The sequence below is a fragment of the Arachis ipaensis genome, chromosome B02 (genome assembly GCF_000816755.2).
Source record: "Arachis ipaensis cultivar K30076 chromosome B02, Araip1.1, whole genome shotgun sequence".
NCBI lineage: Eukaryota > Viridiplantae > Streptophyta > Magnoliopsida > Fabales > Fabaceae > Arachis > Arachis ipaensis.
The window spans coordinates 31,206,222-31,224,622 of record NC_029786.2 but is presented as its reverse complement, the minus strand read 5'-3'; the positions used below and the strand labels follow the sequence as shown (position 1 = coordinate 31,224,622).

The following is an 18,401-nucleotide window of genomic DNA, read 5'->3' as shown; positions in this document are numbered from 1 at the left end:
GAAAGTTAAAAACATTATTTTTATTTATTAAAATGGCAATTTTTTACTCTTTTAAAATGATAGTTGAAATTTTTAACCGTATTAATTTTTTTTTGTTTAAAGTGATATTTTTGGAAATAAATATTAAAATTTTATAATAATCAAAAGACATAACCTTAAAACAAACCACTACAAGAAACATTGTTAAAATCGACGGCCAAATCGACGGTTTAGCCGTCGATAATATTAATTTTCGACGGTAAAATGAACGGCGGAGGTGGTCGCTATGAAGCTTGTCGATTTTTCAAAATTCTAATAAAATCGACGACTTGCCTAGCCGTCGATAATAATTTAATAAAATCGACGGCATTACTGTCTATAATATGAGTTTGAAAATTTTACATTCTTACTAAAATCGACAAGGTTGCCGTCGATATTATTATATAAAATCGACGTCATTTTTGTCGATATTTGATTCAATAAAATCGACAGCGTTTTCGTTCATTATATGCTTTCTAAAATCGACAACGTGACTGTCGATATTTGATCCAATAAAATCGACACAGTTGCCGTCGATTTTATTATTTAGATACCGACAAATTCTTTGTCTATATTTAATTTTTCTTGTCTATTTTAAAATTAAAAAGCGACAATCATTCCGTCGATTTTAATAGATATGTTTTAATTATTTTTTCTATTTGAAAAATAGTAAACAATTAATACAAATAAATATAGAATATAAATAACAAGACAAATAAACTTTTAAATATAAAAATAAAATTTATACTAAATATTAGATAATGAGTTTACAGACTTATCAAAATAATAAATAATCCTCTAACAAAGAGGAGAAAAATTAATTAAAGTTACCTAAAAGTCTAAAATATAGACTTTAGGTGGGTTCAAATGCCAAATATAGGTATATTTAATGAATACTAACTAATTTTCTATTTTTGATATTATGCTAATGTGTGTGGGGATGTAACCAGAAACTATGTAAACCTTACTTAACAGTTAACACCAACGTAATATTTGAGGGCAGGAACAACTTTTCATCAAATTATTATTATTTAGCACTAAATGAAGACTTTGAAGTCACATTATTTTTAGTTACACATATAATGAAAGTTCAAGAAGCATACGTAAGTAATTTATGGGAATCATGTTGTTACCTTTCTTATGCAATTCACATCCATATACATAGATAATGAAAAGAACAAAAATCTTGCAGAAGGCATCTATTTTCTATAGTATACATACATATATAAACATAACCAAAGCACAGAACTAAGCAAATACTTACCAAATACAGTCTCAAAGGACATCATAGGATATAGAATTTCAGGACCATATAGAAAGATGTAGTTAGGTTTATCATTTCTGCACGTGAGAGTATGAAATGAGAAAGAAGATCTATATCTATATTAGGAGAATCTATTCTATTATGTGCATAAAAAATCACTACACAATACCTTAATTATTCAACCCCACACCCCTTCACAACTTTTCTCTTAACATAACTGTTGTAGGGTATCTTACTCAACAAGAAGTAAATTAACCATCAACAACAGACAGAGGAAAAAAGTAAATTAACCATCAACAAGAAGAAGGTATCTTACTCAATTCACAAACACACAAATACTTCATTTTTGTTTTAGAAGTTAGTCTGAATATATTTCTTAACCTTTCAAATAGCTTTGGTTGTTGATAAAAACTTAACTAACAGTAATGAGTAATCTCTTCCTCCAAATTTAAATGGCTAATAATCTCTTCCTCCAAACTTAACTTAACCTTTCAAATAGATGACTAATAATTACTACAACATTACTACTAATTTCAGCTGATATGAACAGAATGGCCATGCAAGTTGCTTTCCAGCTCTCCAGTACCATCAATTTAGGAACCAACATAAATATACAATAAGTACCATCAATTTAGGAACCAACATAAATATACAAGTTGAAAAGATTTGTATAGCAACAGGATTAATTACTTTATCATTCATTCACCTTCATGGACTCAACTCCTTGTAGTTCTTGGCTGCAAGCCTTGTTCTCTCTCTTGGCATTGGTTTGGGTCTTGAGCTGTTGTGGAGGTGTTCGTGGAGGGACCACCCCAACAAAAGTGAGCAGCTTCTCAAAGGTGAAGGATGCTGTGAACTTCCATATTTATTATGGCCAGGCCTTCAAAGTCATTAAAAATGCTATTGATGGCCTGAGCTACCTTCTTCTCCAGGTAATTCATCTTTGTGAATATTTTTCTTTTCATTGTCTTTGAACTCTTGTATTAGGATTGCACTGTATCCTTAAGATTTGTTTAGTTTTCAGTTTACAAGGGTAAACAATGACATGGAAATGAGAGGGAGGTGAGGTCCTTAACATGAGTGATTGTGTTTTTTTAATCTTTACCAGCAAAGTCATTTGTAGATAAAGATAACAGATTTTTTAAAAAAATGACATTGGCATAACAAAAGAAACAGATAACATTAATCTGAAAATACTCAAAATAGATGCTGATGAAGGAATAGCTTCTCATCTTTTGGGAAACATGTGAGTTAGGAATTGCACTCTTTTTCTTTCTTTTTTTCTTCCTTTTATAAGTTTTCCATGTGTGCTGTATTTTCCCTGCTAATTAAGCTGTATTTCTCAGCTACTCATTTTCTTCCATCATTTTAGTTCAAGCTCTCCAGCCACAACCTGTAAGCAAAGAGAAAGGTCATCAACATGTCAACATGCCAATCTAGAATCTACAATAATATGAGCAAAACATAGCACTCTGAATATAGCAATCATTGTACCCCTCCAGTGCCAGCAGCCATTGCAAGAGCAATGAGAACACTAGCTTTCTTTAGAAAGCTTCATGAATCAGATCCTGATATGCACTATATTGGGAGGCAATGGCTTGAGAACAAATTCCTGCAGTGTGAACCAAACTACCATGATTGTATAGTTAGTCATGTTCTCCAAGTGATCAATGCACAACAGCAAACAGTTCACAGCAGAGTCAACTACACATTTTCCAACCAAAGCAAAAGAGAACGAGATTGGGAAAGAAGCCAGCAGAAAAAATTACAATTGAAGTTTCGTTGCTTCATCCTGATTGGTAAAACAGAGGTCTATATTGCCAGACTCCAATAACTTCATAAGTGGTGGCTTAAATTTCCTCACCATCTTGTCAAAGAAAAGAATTATTAGAAAACAGTTAGCTTCATTAATTTTTTCATAGAAGAGAATAATAAAAGAAGAAGAAAAACAAATTGTGGCGGTTAGTACCTCAAAACTGGCCAAATCCAAAGAAACAAGAAGACCTTCCTGTTTGGCCAAAGAGATTGCTGCTTGAATAACTTTCAAATTGAGAATTGCATACTTCAAAACCAGCCACAAGTGCTACAAAAAAGAAATAAATGTGATTGCTTCTTTATAATACAGAGGCATTTTAGGAAACCTGTGTAAAGAATCAGTGAAAACTTACTCTTGAGAAACTTCGATGCATTTGGAAATGTCTTCAATAGCTGAGAAGTTTCAGAAATAAATATATGAAAAGGATTGATCACATTTAACAAAAAATCATGCTTTGTAAGAAGAAAATGATGTAACAAATAATTTTAGTAGAAGAACCTCGGGTATCTTCTCTTCTTCTACAAAATTATTGATTAATCTCAGACTGCAAGAGATGATTCTTCCCTGAAAATTTTTTATTGATGAAAAAAAATCAATTGAAGAACGAAAGAGAGAGAGTAACTGATTTTGATTGAGCACGGTCAATTGAAGGCAGCAGCAACAACGGCACAAAGAGACGAAGCGATTGATGAAATGTGGTGAATTGATTATGCTAACTAGGTTTCAGTGATGCGATTGTTATTAACAAATGCAAATTCAGAATTTCATTATGAAAATAGTAGATACAACAACTGCAAAAATAAGTATAATAATCAGAGAGACTGAGAGAAACTTACATGAACAGGATGGCGCGGCAGCGGGCTCGGCGGAGGAGGAGAAGAAGAAGAAGCTCTGCTCTCTGGCGGAGGACGGCGGGTTTTCTCAATCGTCGGAGAAGAAGAAGCTCTACTGATCTGCTTTCTGCCTCTCTCCGTGACGGTGACTTCCTCTCTGGTCTCTACTCTCAAGCGTTGGAGAAGAAGAAGCAGCAGCAGCTTCACTCCGAACTTTGAGTCTGTGGAGGTTTGAGGTTAATGTTTGGGAAATTGATTGAAACGAAGGACGCGGCTAATAAACACGGGCATAATTTTTTGTTAGATAAAAATCGACGGTAAGTTCGTAGATTTTAGTTAAAACAAAAATTAACATATTAACCGTTAATTTTATATAATAAATTTAAACCGTTCATCCTATTGCAAAAAAAAATTTCCATCGTTAAAATTTATCGACGGCAAAAATTGTCGATATTTTAATTATTAAAATAGACAAAAGATCCGTCGATTTTAAAGAAAAAGATTTATCATCCGTTCCTTTGTCGGCAATGTGATTGTAGGAAAAGGGTGTTGAAAGTTGCTAAAATAATAGACAGCATTGTCGTCGATTTTAATATTTTATTTTTAATAATTTCTTGTAGTGAGATCGACTGTTTCTGTATATAATATGAGTTTGGGAATTTTACAATGTTACTAAAATCGACAACGGTGCCGTCGATATTATTATATAAAATCGACGCCATTCATGTCGATTTTAATTTGAAAAAAAGCAACGCCTTTAGCGTCTATTTTATACATTAAATCCACACCCTTCATTTTATTTAAGAAATCAATCTGAACTGTTTAAATTTATCGACGGAAAGGTTGTCGATATTTTAAATATAAAAATAGACGACATTATGACATATGATTTTTAATTCATACATAGTCATTAAAAATTAAGAGTAAAGGACATTTTCGTCCCTAAATTTTTTTTTCACGGACATTTTCGTCCCCAAGGAATAGAAAATACATTCAAGCCCCTGACCCCTGAAAAACGTGGACATTTATGTCCTTCCGTTGAATTCAGCTGTTTGCACTGGACGGAAAAGGATGAGCTGGCAGAGGTGGTGCTGAGGTGGCTGTAACGGAGGCCAGGTGGCATGGAGCATTTCATAACAGGACATATAAGTCCCTGGAGACAAAAATGACGCCGTTTTTGTAACTCACCCAATCCTGTTTCGAATTTCTCTGCCTTTTCTTCTTCCTTCGTCCTTTTTCCCTTCCATTCTTCTTCCTTGGCCCCTGCCTCTATCACCGCTGCACAGCGGCTCCTGTACTCTGTACCATTGGATTTATCCTCCAAACCTAGCTTCTGAGATTCTGCAGGGAGATAAGCCACTAACTTCTCCATTGTCTGTAGTGAAATACTTTATATCAGCTAAATTTCACTTTTCAATGGATATGTTTAATTACATTTCAAATCATCATGCAGACAGGAAGTTAACTCAAATTTACTAGAACAAAGAAAATATAATACGTACCTTGACTAGGCTACCTGTATCACGATCTCCATAATAGGACTCATGATCATGATCTCCATGGTCATCTTTGAAATAGGAAGCATATTTTTAAACTTATATTCAATCCAAAATCTCTAAAACTAATCACAGAGACACAGACCAAAGAGTTGCAATATTCAGGTAGGATGCACATAAAAAAAGGTAGAAGAAAGAAAAAGAAAAAGATATGCATATTGATCATGTAGATTTTGTTAGAAATGAATTGACATAGGTTTAAGTGCGAGGGAATGAGGGATAACAACATATTGAAATAGAATAGACATTGTCTACATGTAAAATTGGAAAGTTGATGGATGAAAATCCCCTCAACATCTAAGTTTTCTGAAGAGATAACTTTTACGTGGTCTAGAAGTTCGCAGATAAATCCTCGTTGCAAGTATAGTTTCTAAACCAACAATAGTCCTTTCTTACAAACGTTTTGGTTGTCACAAGTAACAAACCCCTTAAAAATTGATAACTGAAGTATTTAAACCTCGGGTCGTCTTCTCAAGAAACTGCAGGGAGGTATGTTCTTATTATTGGTTATGAGTTTGTAAATCGGGGGTTTTGAAAGTAAAGAACAAGTAATTTAAATGACAATTAAAACAAATAAATAACTATAAATAAACTCTTGGCAAAGTATGAAAATTTGGAAGTCCCATCCTGGTTACTCCTATGAGAATGAAAGTTAATCCCACTTAGTTAACCTTTGCGAAAGCAAGGAAAAGTCAAGTGAACTAATTAGTTAGATTCCCAAGTCCTAGCCAACTCCTAAGGAAAGACTAGAGTTAGTGGAATACCAGTCAATTTAGTCTACATAACAATCAAACACGAATAGTTGATAACTCAAGAGCTTCCAGTTAATCAATTAAAGCCAATAACATAAAAAGCTAAATAAGAATCTTAGATCTAAAATATCTCAATTGCATTAATAAGAGAAAATCAATCCAAACATAAAGAGTTCATAAGTCAATCTGACAACATAAGTAATTAAAGGATAGCATTAAAATATCTGAAAGTAAAGGAGAAATATAAAGTAAAAGCAATATTGAATCTGATGAAGAGTTGAAATTCTAAATTGAAATAATAAGAAATCATAATCCTAAAACCTAAGAGAGAGGAGAGAACCTCTCTCTCTAAAAACTACATCTAAACTATGAAAAGTGAATAATTGAAGGCCTCTTCATGAATGGATGCATTCCCCCACTTTATAATCTCTAATCTGTGATTTCTGAACTTGGATCTGGGCCAAAAAGGGCTTCAGAAATCGCTGAGAGCGTTTTCTGCCGTTTCTGGTGCGTGGCGTCTGTCACGCGTCCGTGTGGGTCACGCAGTCGCGTCATCTGGAGTTTTCCTTATCGCACGTTCGCTTCGGTCAGGCGTCCGCGTCACCTGTGTTCTGCTTAAGGTACGCGTCTGCGTCAGTCACGCGTTCGCGTCACTGCCTTTTCGCACAAAGCATGCGGCCGCGTCGTCCATGCGTTCGCGTCGCTGCCAGTTTCTTCAAAAACTCCATTTTGTGCTTTTCCTTCCATTTTTGTATGTTTCCTTTTCCATCCTTTAAGTCATTCCTGCCTTAGAAGATCTGAAACTACTCAACACACAAATCACGGCATCGAATGGTAATAAAAGGTAATTAAAGTAATTATTTTTAAAGCATAGGAAACATGTTTTTCACATATATCACATAATAAGGAAGGGAAAGTAAGACCATGTAATTTACATGAAATAAGTGGGTGAAGGGTTGAATAAATCACTTAAATTTAGCACAATATATATATCATAAAATATGGGTTTATCAACCTCCCCACACATAAACAATAGCATGTCCTCATGTTAAATCCAAGATAAAGAGTAAGGTAAGGTTAAAGTGGTGGAATCTCATGCAATGCAATCTATTCTAAATGCAAACTACCTAAATGAATCATGCAATTCTAATTGTTACTCACTTGTATATAAAACTTACATGTAGTTAAATCAATTCACATTCTCAAGGAATCATATATGCATAGCCAAACCCTAGATAATGTTAAAGCACTTTTACAATTGAGATGGGTAAAAATATTTTTCAAACTTGCAAGACAATTAACAAATTAAGCAGAGATATATGGTGATGAGCTATTGAACCCTCACTGGATTTTGTGTTTACTCTCTTTTCTCACTCAGTGTTTATTGGGTTAATCACTCTATTCTTCTTTTTATTCTTACTTTCTATAACTTTGTTCTTCATCTAACCAATCAACAATTATAGAATATAGGCATACAAAAATCATGAGGTCTTTTTCAAGGTTGTAATGGGGCCAAAGTAAAGGTAAGGGTATATGTATAAGGCTAAGTGAGCTAATAAGTGAATCATTGATTAGTCTAAGATCTCACCTAACATACATATTTTATAAATCAACGTTTCTTAACCTATTTGCCCAAATTTTCTCACTTTGTATTGCAAACTCATGCATTAACTTTAATTTTATCCCATGTGCATTGATTATTTTTATTTTGAAATTGGGGAATTTTTGTATCCCCTTAATTAAATACCGAAAATTTTTATTATTTTTTTTAATGCACATGGTAATTCAATTGTTTTGATTTCACATGAGCATGCTTCCCAAATTTTTTATTTTGGAACATCTTTATTCTCTTTAACTTTCTACCTTTGTTTCTATCATCCATGTTCCCATAAAGTTCCCCATACTTAACAATACACAATTTCTATCTTAAGCTAACCAAGGATTCAGCTTGAGATTTTTATTTTGTTTTTCTGCTTAAGGCTAGTAATGTGGTTTATAGAACAAGAGGGGATTAAAAAGCTCAAGGGGGCTAACAAGGGTGATGTAAAAGGTAGGCTAATTTGGGATCAGTGAGGAAAAATTCAAATGATGGCATCAATCACTTTCTTGGTATGTATCTATATTCTATAATCGGATATATAGATTAAAACAAAGTAAAGAACACCAGAATGAAAAAGAAGGGCGAAACACACAGGAATAAAATTTATGGTTTGAATGTAACCATACAATTAAGCTCAAAACTCACAGGTTGTGTGTTCTCTAGCTCAGAAATCATATATCAGTTATACATGTCATGCAAGTAAGAATTAAGAGTTCCCATTATTCTCAATGTAAATCTTAGGGTGCCTTTAAAGTTTTAGTGTTGTTCCTTGATGAAATGTTGTTAACTAACTAACATGTAATGCTATATATACAAGGTGTGTGGATTGTTTTGATTCTGTTAAAGTCTCTAGTTTACTTCCTTTTTATTTTCAATTTGAACCAAACTATCATATGCTAAAAGGGTAAACTATACTAATTAATCCACATTTTCTATAACTAATAAGTTAGAATTGCAACTAAACTAACTGGCTAAGGTATGAACTAAAGTGCAAAATACGGAAATAGATTAAAAATACAACAAAAGAACAGTGTGCAAGTACTGAAAAATAAAAACAAAGATAAAAATACAGAAAAATAAACAAAATAAGATAAAAAGAGTTTGTAGTGGTTCACCAAAAATATATGACAGGGATGGCTACCTCCCCACACTTAAAATAAAGCATCGTCCTCGATGCTCACTCAAGTTGGGAGTGAAGGGGTGTCATCACTAGAAGGATGGGCTGCTGGAGTCTCGGTGGTGGCCTGAGGGTCTACGGACTAGATGAGGGTAGGAGGATCTGTCTGCCGCAGTGGAGGCTTTGACTGGATAGGAATCTCTGGATCCGCGGCCTAGATCTGGTGTGGCTCTTCCTGCTGTGGCGCAGCCTGCTCTGAGCCTGCCTGCTCAGCCTCTCTCTGTGGATGGGTCTCAGCCTCATGCTCATCCGCCTCCTCCTCAGACGGCTCTGATGGTGTGTCAGGCTCAGAGGGGAAGTCACTGCCAGATCGGATCATCATCTTGAGGTGCTCATAGCGTCGCTTGTTGCAACGCTCAGATCTCTCATATCGCCGCCAGTTGCGGCGCTCCATCTGGTCCAGCTGCTGAAATAATCGGTGCACGAGGTGGTAAATGGGCTCTGAGGCAGGTGGAGGTGCAGTGGGTGGGGCTGGTGCAGCAGTGGAAGAAGAAGGGGCAGCTAAAGGTGTGGCGGTCTCCCCAGAAGCAGTAAGAAATGGAGGTCTGTAGCCCAAAGCCTGAAACTTCCTGCTGTGAGGAATGATTTTCTTGCAGTCTGCAGCAGGTGGCTTCTCATCAGTAGGCTCCCAAGGCACGTCAGCTCGACGGCCGAGCTGGGTAATCAGATATGGAAAAGGAAGAGTTCCCCTGACATGGACCCTGGCCATGTAATACCGGATGAATCGTGGAAGATACAGGTCCTTACCCTCCACCACACACCAGAGGAGGGTGATCATAGCAGCAGGCAGCTCCGTCTCATGAGTACTCGGCATAATAAAGTTGCTCAGGATCTGGTGCCAGAGCCGAGCCTCGTCATTCAGATACATCAGCTTGATTCCCTTAGGCATGGCAGTGTTCTTTCCCATGACCCATGGGACAGTAGAGTCAAGGGCTATCCTCTACTTGACAGCATCCCAGTCAAATCTAATATAGCGCATATCATCTTCAGCCTTTTGGTAACCGTTAGGCTGATCTGACTTAGGCTGAAACTGCAGAATATCCTCAATGGTCTCTTCAGTGACCAGTATCTGTTTTCCTCTGAGGTGCACTGCATCCAGGGAAGTCTTGAAATAATTGCAGTAAAACTCTCTTACCCAGGAAGCATTGACCTCTGTCAAGTTCCTCTCCAAGAAGAACTAGCCTCTCTGGTTGATCTGATCGGAGGTGTACTGCTGTAGTTCTTCTGAAATTTTCAGAGTCCGCTCCAGGTACAGGTTTCTGGAGGTGGCAAACACTGGATACTTCAGCTCACAGTATCTGTTTGCAAATTTAATGGGATCATTGGCAGGGAGAAGCTGGTCAGCCTTCTCCTGCGGGGTAAATTGCTTCTCCCGCCAGGAGTCATCATGCAGAATGTCCAGGATGGACATAGAGGATTTACCTCTTTTCCTTTTACCAGTGGTGGCTTTGCCTTTTCCTTTTCTTTGAGGGTCAGACATCCTGAAAAATGGAAACCGAGGATATAATAAAAACAGGAAAACAAGTAGGCAAATAACAAGATAAGCACATAGTGGCAAAGGAGCAGTAGAATTATGAAATGAGTTGAATAATTGTGCATTTTGGATTGTTTAGGAGTTAAAAAGCTGAGATGAGAAATCACAATCCAAAATATGTTATAAGTAGAATACCTGTTAATTAGGAAAAACAATAATCATGCCATGAGTTAAAAAGTTGAAGGAGTTAGTAAAAAGAAACAGAGGGAGAAGTTAGAAAGTTAAAAGTGGTTAAAATTGAAAAAGAGGTTAGAGAGCGAAAATCAGTGAGTTAGTAAAAAGAAAGTCAGAGTAAGTGGCATGATGATTGGTTTCTAAGTAACAAGAAATTCAAAAATTTAAAGACTAGTCAACTCATATTCAAAAATATCAAGTTATTGATGATGATTCATAAAGACATAAAATAGCAAAAATTAAAATCGAATCATCAAAAGTGCAATTTATTAACCAGGAAATCGAAAGGAATAAGAATGCTGGCCCGTGCATTCATGAAGTGGTTTGGGAAAATCTAAGTAAAGTCAAATTCAAATTGCCAAAACCAAAACATGAATAAAAATCAAAACAATTTACAGAAAATTGGGCAGCATTCTGGCTAAAATTGGATGTTCTCGGGTAATAAACAGTAAGCAAAACAGTTCATAAAAATTAAAATAAAGCTGCAAATAGACATAAATAATATGAGCATGAAAGAGCAGTCGCAATAGCAGCATGAGCAGGAAGAACAGCATATGAACAATACTAACATCACAGGCAGAACAGAATTGCAGAATAGGTAAAACAAGCAACAAGTACGGCACAATTATCAAGCCTAAATCCACTAACCACATCCTAGCTACCTAACCACCTAGAATCCACTACAAACATGCATCTCTAACTATCCTAAGTTTGAACATAAAATTAAAAATGTGCAACTAACTACGAATGAAAGAAAAATGGCGTTCGGCAGAACCTGGTAGGCGTATGAACTAAGGTAGGGAGTAGAGAGATAGCGGGGTGGTGGTGGTGGTGCGGACGCGGTGGTGAAAGGCGGTTGGCGCGGCGGTGGGTGGCTCTTCGGTGGTAGGGGTGTCGGGTTGGGGTAATGATGGAGAGGGGGTTAAGGAAGAAGGAGGGGGGAAAGGAAGAAGTTGGGGGGAAGAGAATGGGGGCGCGATGGGGGTAGGATTTTGCGTCACTAGGGTTAGTGAATTTGAATCCACGCGAAAGCGTGGGGCACGTGATCGTGTGGCTAGGGTGAGATGATGTTGACGCGATCGCGTGGGTGACGCAATCGCATGGAATGGGAAAAAGGATGAATGATGCGGTCGCGTGAGGCACGCGACCGCGTCGCTGAAGATTGTGCTAAACGCACAATTCCAGCGTCGTTTCAGCGCAACTCTCTGTCTCCATTTAGGGTGTTGTGCAATCCACGCAACGCGGACGCGTCACTCACGCTTTCGCGTGGGATGGGTGTTTTGCAAGTGACGCATTCACGTCATGGATGCGAACGCGTGGGCCGTTTTGTGCTAAACGCACACTAGCCGCACGATTCCAGCCCAGATTTCTGGGCGTTGAATTTTTTACGCCGATTTCCAGATCACGCGTTCGCGTGATTGACGTGGACGCGTGGGAGGTGGTTTTTGCAACTGACGCGAACGCGTTAGCAATGCAGTCGCGTCGCACGCCTTTTTTTTTATATGCAGGTATGCACTTATGCAGTATACAATGCTAATGCAAATGCTATGAATAACATCCAGGTTCAATAAAAATAATATAACATAAAATCAAACAGTACGAAATAAAAATTGAAAAAGAAACGACCATACCATGGTGGGTTGTCTCCCACCTAGTACTTTTAGTTAAAGTCCTTGAGTTGGACATTGGATGAGCTTCCTGTTATGGTGGCTTATGCTTAAATTCATCCAGAAATCTCAACCAATGTTTGGAATGCCAACAGCCTCCGGGGTCCCAAACTAGGCATGTAAAGCTTCTGAGCAGCTTCAAACAGATTCTCAGGCTCCCGGGGTGACGAATGTCAGAATAGATTCCAGGATCCCAAACTTTGCTTTTAAATCCGCCTTTGGCTTGATCTATATTCTTCCATCTGGGTGGTTTAGAAATTGTATTTTTACCAAGATGACCAAACATCTTCCGAGACCCATTCAATTGAACTTGATACCAATCCTTGCACTTCAAATTGAAGCGCGAAACCTTATTGAATCTTGTACACCAGCTCTGAGTACGAGCCATTTCCCTCTTACTCTTAAAGCCACAGAGAGCTCTAAGCCGGCCATCTGTTTCAAGCAAACCATATTCAAGTGAAAAAGTAAAGTTAAAGGTTAAGGATTGTACCCACTTGAAGCTTGTATTAGGTGGTAATGGCCTTGGAATAGGTGTTTCCAGTGGTTCTGTAAGTTCTACTCCCTTGGATTCCTCTGGGGATTCCTCCACTTCTTTGCAAAATGCTTCCACTGCAACTGCATCCTGATCAAAGTCTTCTATGTCTTCCTCATCACTCAAGTCATACGTTGGAGGTTGAGAGAAATCTACCTCGACGTCATCTTCGTATTCACTTGGGTAAGGTTCTTCAGGCTCAAGGAATTCAGTTGCGGATGTGAGTTCGTGACTAGGAGAGCTTGATTCAAGATCATTACTGCCCCTGGAATCAACTTCTTGGTTTGTTCCGTCTAATTTTTCACAAGGTAAATGCTGTGGAGGTTGTGCACTATCCTCCTTGGCATCCAATTCTAACTTCTCAGCGGAATCCTTTACAGTTCTTGATTCCCATGAAGGTTCAGCGTCTCCTAAATCTTCAACCACTTCTTCCTCAACAACTATCATGGCTTCCTCTACTCGTTCCAGTACAAAGCCATGCTCCTCATTGTCCACCGAAGTTTCTAGTATTTCCTTCATGCTACGCTCTTCTTTTGATTCTCCACATGCAGCCATGGGAGTACTTTGAGTTCTCAGATATCGGGCAGCTATTAAATTTACTACCTCAGTTACGGCAGTAGTGAGTTCTAGTACGCCCTTTTCTATCTTTGCTTGCCCTTGAAGAAGAACACGAAGTCTGTTGTCCATAGGAGGTTGGGGTGGGTATGAGGTTTCATTGGTTGAGAAAGAGGGTTCAAAATAAGAATGTGGTGGTTCTTGGGAGTAATTGGATTGGGATTGTGGTGGATAAGGGTCATACGGTGGTGAATGGTGAGAAGGAACTTGTGAGCGTGGTGGTTCAAATCTGCATTGGGAGGATGGTCTATAAGCACAGGGTGGGGCTTGTTGGTAATTACAAGGGAGTCCACCATGTCTGTCAGCCTGGTATGCATTGTAAAGCGGTCTTTGCCCATGATATCTTGGAGGGTGTTGTTTCCTAGAGGGTTGATCAGGGCCTCTTGGCTCCATCCATCTTTGATTGCTTAGACGTTGATGCATATTCCTGTTATAGCTTCTATTCCCTTCAACAAATTTAGAACCAAACTCAAAGCGAGAAGGGTGAGAGTGCATAGTAGCTAATAGAAATAAAAAGGGAGAAACAAAAACAAATAAACAAATAAAAGAAAAATATTTACAATAACCAATAATAAGGCACACGTTTGCAGCTCCCCGGCAACGGCGCCATTTTGAAGAGAGAACTTTTGCGTGGTCTAGAAGTTCGCAGATAAATCCTCGTTGCAAGTATAGTTTCTAAACCAACAATAGTCTTTTCTTACAAACGTTTTGGTTGTCGCAAGTAACAAACCCCTTAAAAATTGATAACCGAAGTATTTAAACCTCGGGTCGTCTTCTCAAGGAACTGCAGGGAGGTATGTTCTTATTATTGGTTATGAGTTTGTAAATCGGGGGTTTTGAAAGTAAAGAACAAGTAATTTAAATGACAATTAAAACAAATAAATAACTATAAATAAACTCTTGGCAAAGTATAAAAATTCGGAAGTCCCATCCTGGTTACTCCTATGAGAATGAAAGTTAATCCCACTTAGGTAACCTTTGCAAAAGCAAGGGAAAGTCAAGTGAACTAATTAGTTAGATTCCCAAGTCCTAGCCAACTCCTAAGGAAAGACTAGAGTTAGTGGAATACCAGTCAATTTAGTCGACATAACAATCAAACACGAATAGTTGATAACTCAAGAGCTTCCAGTTAATCAATTAAAGCCAATAACATAAAAAGCTAAATAAGAATCTTAGATCTGAAATATCTCAATTGCATTAATAAGAGAAAATCAATCCAAACATAAAGAGTTCATAAGTCAATCTGACAACATAAGTAATTAAAGGATAGCATTAAAATATCTGAAAGTAAAGGAGAAATATAAAGTAAAAGCAATATTGAACCTGATGAAGAGTTGAAATTCTAAATTGAAATAATAAGAAATCCTAATCCTAAAACCTATGAGAGAGGAGAGAACCTCTCTCTCTAAAAACTACATCTAAACTATGAAAAGTGAATAATTGAAGGCCTCTTCATGAATGGATGCATTTCCCCACTTTATAATCTCTAATCTGTGCTTTCTAAACTTGGATTTGGGCCAAAAAGGGCTTCAAAAATCGCTGGGAGCATTTTCTGCAGTTTCTAGTGGTGGCATCTGTCACGCGTCCGCGTGGGTCACGCGGTCGCGTCATCTGGAGTTTTCCTTATCGCGCGTTCGCTTCGGTCAGGCGTCCGCGTCACCTGTGTTCTACTTAAGGCACGCGTCCGTGTCAGTCACGCGTTCGTGTCACTGCCTTTTTGCGCTAGGCATGCGGCCGCGTCGTCCATGCGTTCGCGTCGCTGCCAGTTTCTTCAAAAACTCCATTTTGTGCTTTTCCTTCCATTTTTGTATGTTTCCTTTTCCATCCTTTAAGTCATTCCTGCCTTAGAAGATCTGAAACTACTCAACACACAAATCACGGCATCGAATGGTAATAAAAGGTAATTAGAGTAATTATTGTTAAAGCATAGGAAACATGTTTTTAACATATATCTCATAATAATGAAGGAAAAGTAAGACCATGCAATTTACATGAAATAAGTGGGTGAAGGGTTGAATAAATCACTTAAATTTAGCACTATATATATCATAAAATATGGATTTATCATTTTCCTTACCATTACATGTGTCAGGACACACATCCTGTAAGACCCTTCTTTCAATGTTAAACCGATCTACACTAACACTTGCAACCTTACATTTTCTTACTGCTTCTGTCTTTACTCAGCCTTTCATCATTTCTCCCATTCTAAACAGAGTTTAAGGACCACTCCGATAATCTTTTAGAGGAACCAAAATAGTAATATCATATCCATGGGAAATGCAATATCTAGAAAATAAACAAGCACCATAAAAGGTACATAATATCTAAAGGGATGCAGAGATGAGCTACTTATTATTGCTCAAAAACTGAATAAAAAAAAGTTATTTGTATTATTACCTGATATCACTTCCTTTATGGAAGATACGAATTGATGGATACCCTTGTATGTGATGGCTGCATTTGATAAAAAATATGGTTGAATGGCAAAAGGTAAACATGAGGATGCCAAATGAAATTACAGAAACACAAAAACTAACAAAAATGACATAAGAAAAAATCACATTACAATAAAGAACATGTATTTCAAATTCATATTCAACTTGAAAAAGTATAAGTATAAAAGTTCATGTCCATCTTGTGAACAAGGAGATAACTAAATTACAAATTAAGAAAAGAGAAAGATTGCAGAAGGAGATAAGTAAATTAGCTGAATCTTTGTTTTTGAAGGGGAACAAAAGCAAGAAAAGTTTTGAATTTTAATAGTACTTCCAGCATAAATCTCCTTCAACAATTATATCAAAAGTAAGCTACATGAAACCTAACAAAAGTGCATCATTGAATCAAAGAAATTAGCTTATTTTAAAACAGAGATGTGCATCAGACAGCAAAATGAGCACATAAGAGTTCATTGTTAACCAAAACAGGCAATGAGAATTTACACAGCAGCAATGTAAAACATCAGTCTCAGCAATTTCCATTAACCAACCCTAATCCTAACAACTCAGGAACAATTGAACAAACTAAATATAATGAACTATAAACAGTGATTGCACAGACAGCAGCATTAAGCAAGCAAGACCTAATCCACTATCCACGCCAGATTCTCTAACAACCTAATGTAACTAATTAATCTAACCAAATTGAAATTAGCTAAACAAAACTAACTAAACAATATTAATTAATAACAGAGTGAATTAAATAGAGAGAAAGAAGACCTGGGAAGCACAGGGGTGGTAATGAGAGAGAAAGGAAATGATGGTTGGGTCCTAGTAGCGACGGTGGTGCGCCGGTAGAGAGGCGGCGGCGCGGCGGCAGTGGGTCGCCGAGAAGGTTGTCGCGGACGAACGGTGGGTGGAAGGAGGGTGAGAAGAGAGAGAGAGACTAATGGGAGTAAGGGAGTGAGAAAGGGAAGAAGACGCGAAAAGAGAGGGAGGAGGAGGTCGCCGGCGTTGATGGTGGCTGATGGAGGCAGGGCCAAGGAAGAAGAATGGAAGGGAAAAAGGACGAAAGAAGAAGAAAAGGCAGAGAATTGGGGGAGGTTACCAAAACGGCGTCGTTTTTGTCTCCAGGGACTTATATGTCCTGTTACGAAATGCTCCATGCCACCTGGCCTCCGTTACGGCTACCTCAGCGCCACCTCTGCCAGCTCATCCTTTTCCGTCCAGTGCAAACGGCTGAATTCAACGGAAGGATATAAATATCCACGTTTTTCAGGGGTCAGGGGCTTGAATGTATTTTCTATTCCTTGAGGACGAAAATGTCCGCGAAAAAAATGTTAGGGACGAAAATGTCCTTTACTTAAAAATTAAAAGTCATAATCTGTAAATAAAACATCAAACATAACATGGATTTTCAATAACATACTTTAACATATGATTTTTAATACAGAAAATCTTTATTGAGTATATCATGCTTCCTTGTTACTCGCTTCAGAAGATCTATTTTTTAACTCTTTTATCATAGAATTTTGCTCTCTTGATCCAATTCCTACAACAAAACTATAATTTGTGAGCACAATAATAAACAACAACAAATTAATGGAAAACATGAGTTTAATAATCAAATTAGTCTCTAAAAGATGGAGTGTTCTCTAGATTCGTCCTTGAAAGAATTTATTAATCAAATTGGTCTTTCAAATATTACGAATTAATTATATTTATTCTTTAGTCACTCTGCTAACAATTTTCGTCAATGATTAATAATGTGAAATGTTAATGGATAGCATACATAACACCTAATATGTCAAAATAGATGCTGACAGAATATGTTTATTATGACAATCTATCAATTTATTCACGAGGTTATATTGAAAATATGATTTATGTAATTGAAAGAAAAGAAGACTAAATTAATAAATTTTCATAAATATATCTAATGAGCATTCAATTAGACATGTTAAGTATTATGTATGTTGTTAATTAAGATTTCACAACATCAATTAAAATGACAAATATAATTAATTTGTAATTTTTAAAGGATTAATTTAATTAAAAATATTTTTTAAAAATATTTAAAAAATATTTTATTTTTTAGAGACTTATTTAATTATTAATCTAAAAAAATATGAGAAGGCCTCATGTATAGAAAAATCAGATAGGCAACAGCATCCCAAAACTAGGTCATCTAAATTAAAGGAATCATCATGCAATAATAATAGTGAAATCATCAATTCCAAATGCTCCTGATAACAATCGCCAATTGATATGGACTCTATACAACAACAAATCCAAGGCTGTAATAGTGACTTAAATTTGAAGCCACGTAGGAACAACCTATTACCAGATGTAGATTAAAAAATTTTTTTGGTTTAATTAACAAGATATATATTTGTTGTTATAAATAATAATTTTCAATTATCTA

General features: G+C 36.8%; 1 long non-coding RNA gene across 5 annotated transcripts in view; it reads right to left on the bottom strand.

Annotated features, from left to right (window-relative positions):
- The window catches only part of LOC107625218, a 17,870-nt gene continuing 326 nt past the window's right edge, over positions 858-18,401 (bottom strand). Inside the window, exons 2-9 of one of the 5 annotated variants that reach the window (XR_002357325.1) lie at positions 3,935-4,205; positions 3,597-3,662; positions 3,451-3,490; positions 3,252-3,365; positions 2,777-3,149; positions 1,989-2,675; positions 1,452-1,499; positions 860-1,359 (exon numbers count right to left, since the gene is read on the bottom strand). This is a non-coding gene — a long non-coding RNA (uncharacterized LOC107625218). Of the gene's footprint in view, positions 1,500-1,972; positions 2,676-2,776; positions 3,150-3,251; positions 3,366-3,450; positions 3,491-3,596; positions 3,663-3,934; positions 4,206-18,401 lie in introns of all 5 variants that reach the window. The other 4 variants (XR_002357322.1, XR_002357323.1, XR_002357324.1 and 1 more) reach the window with 4 other exon arrangements.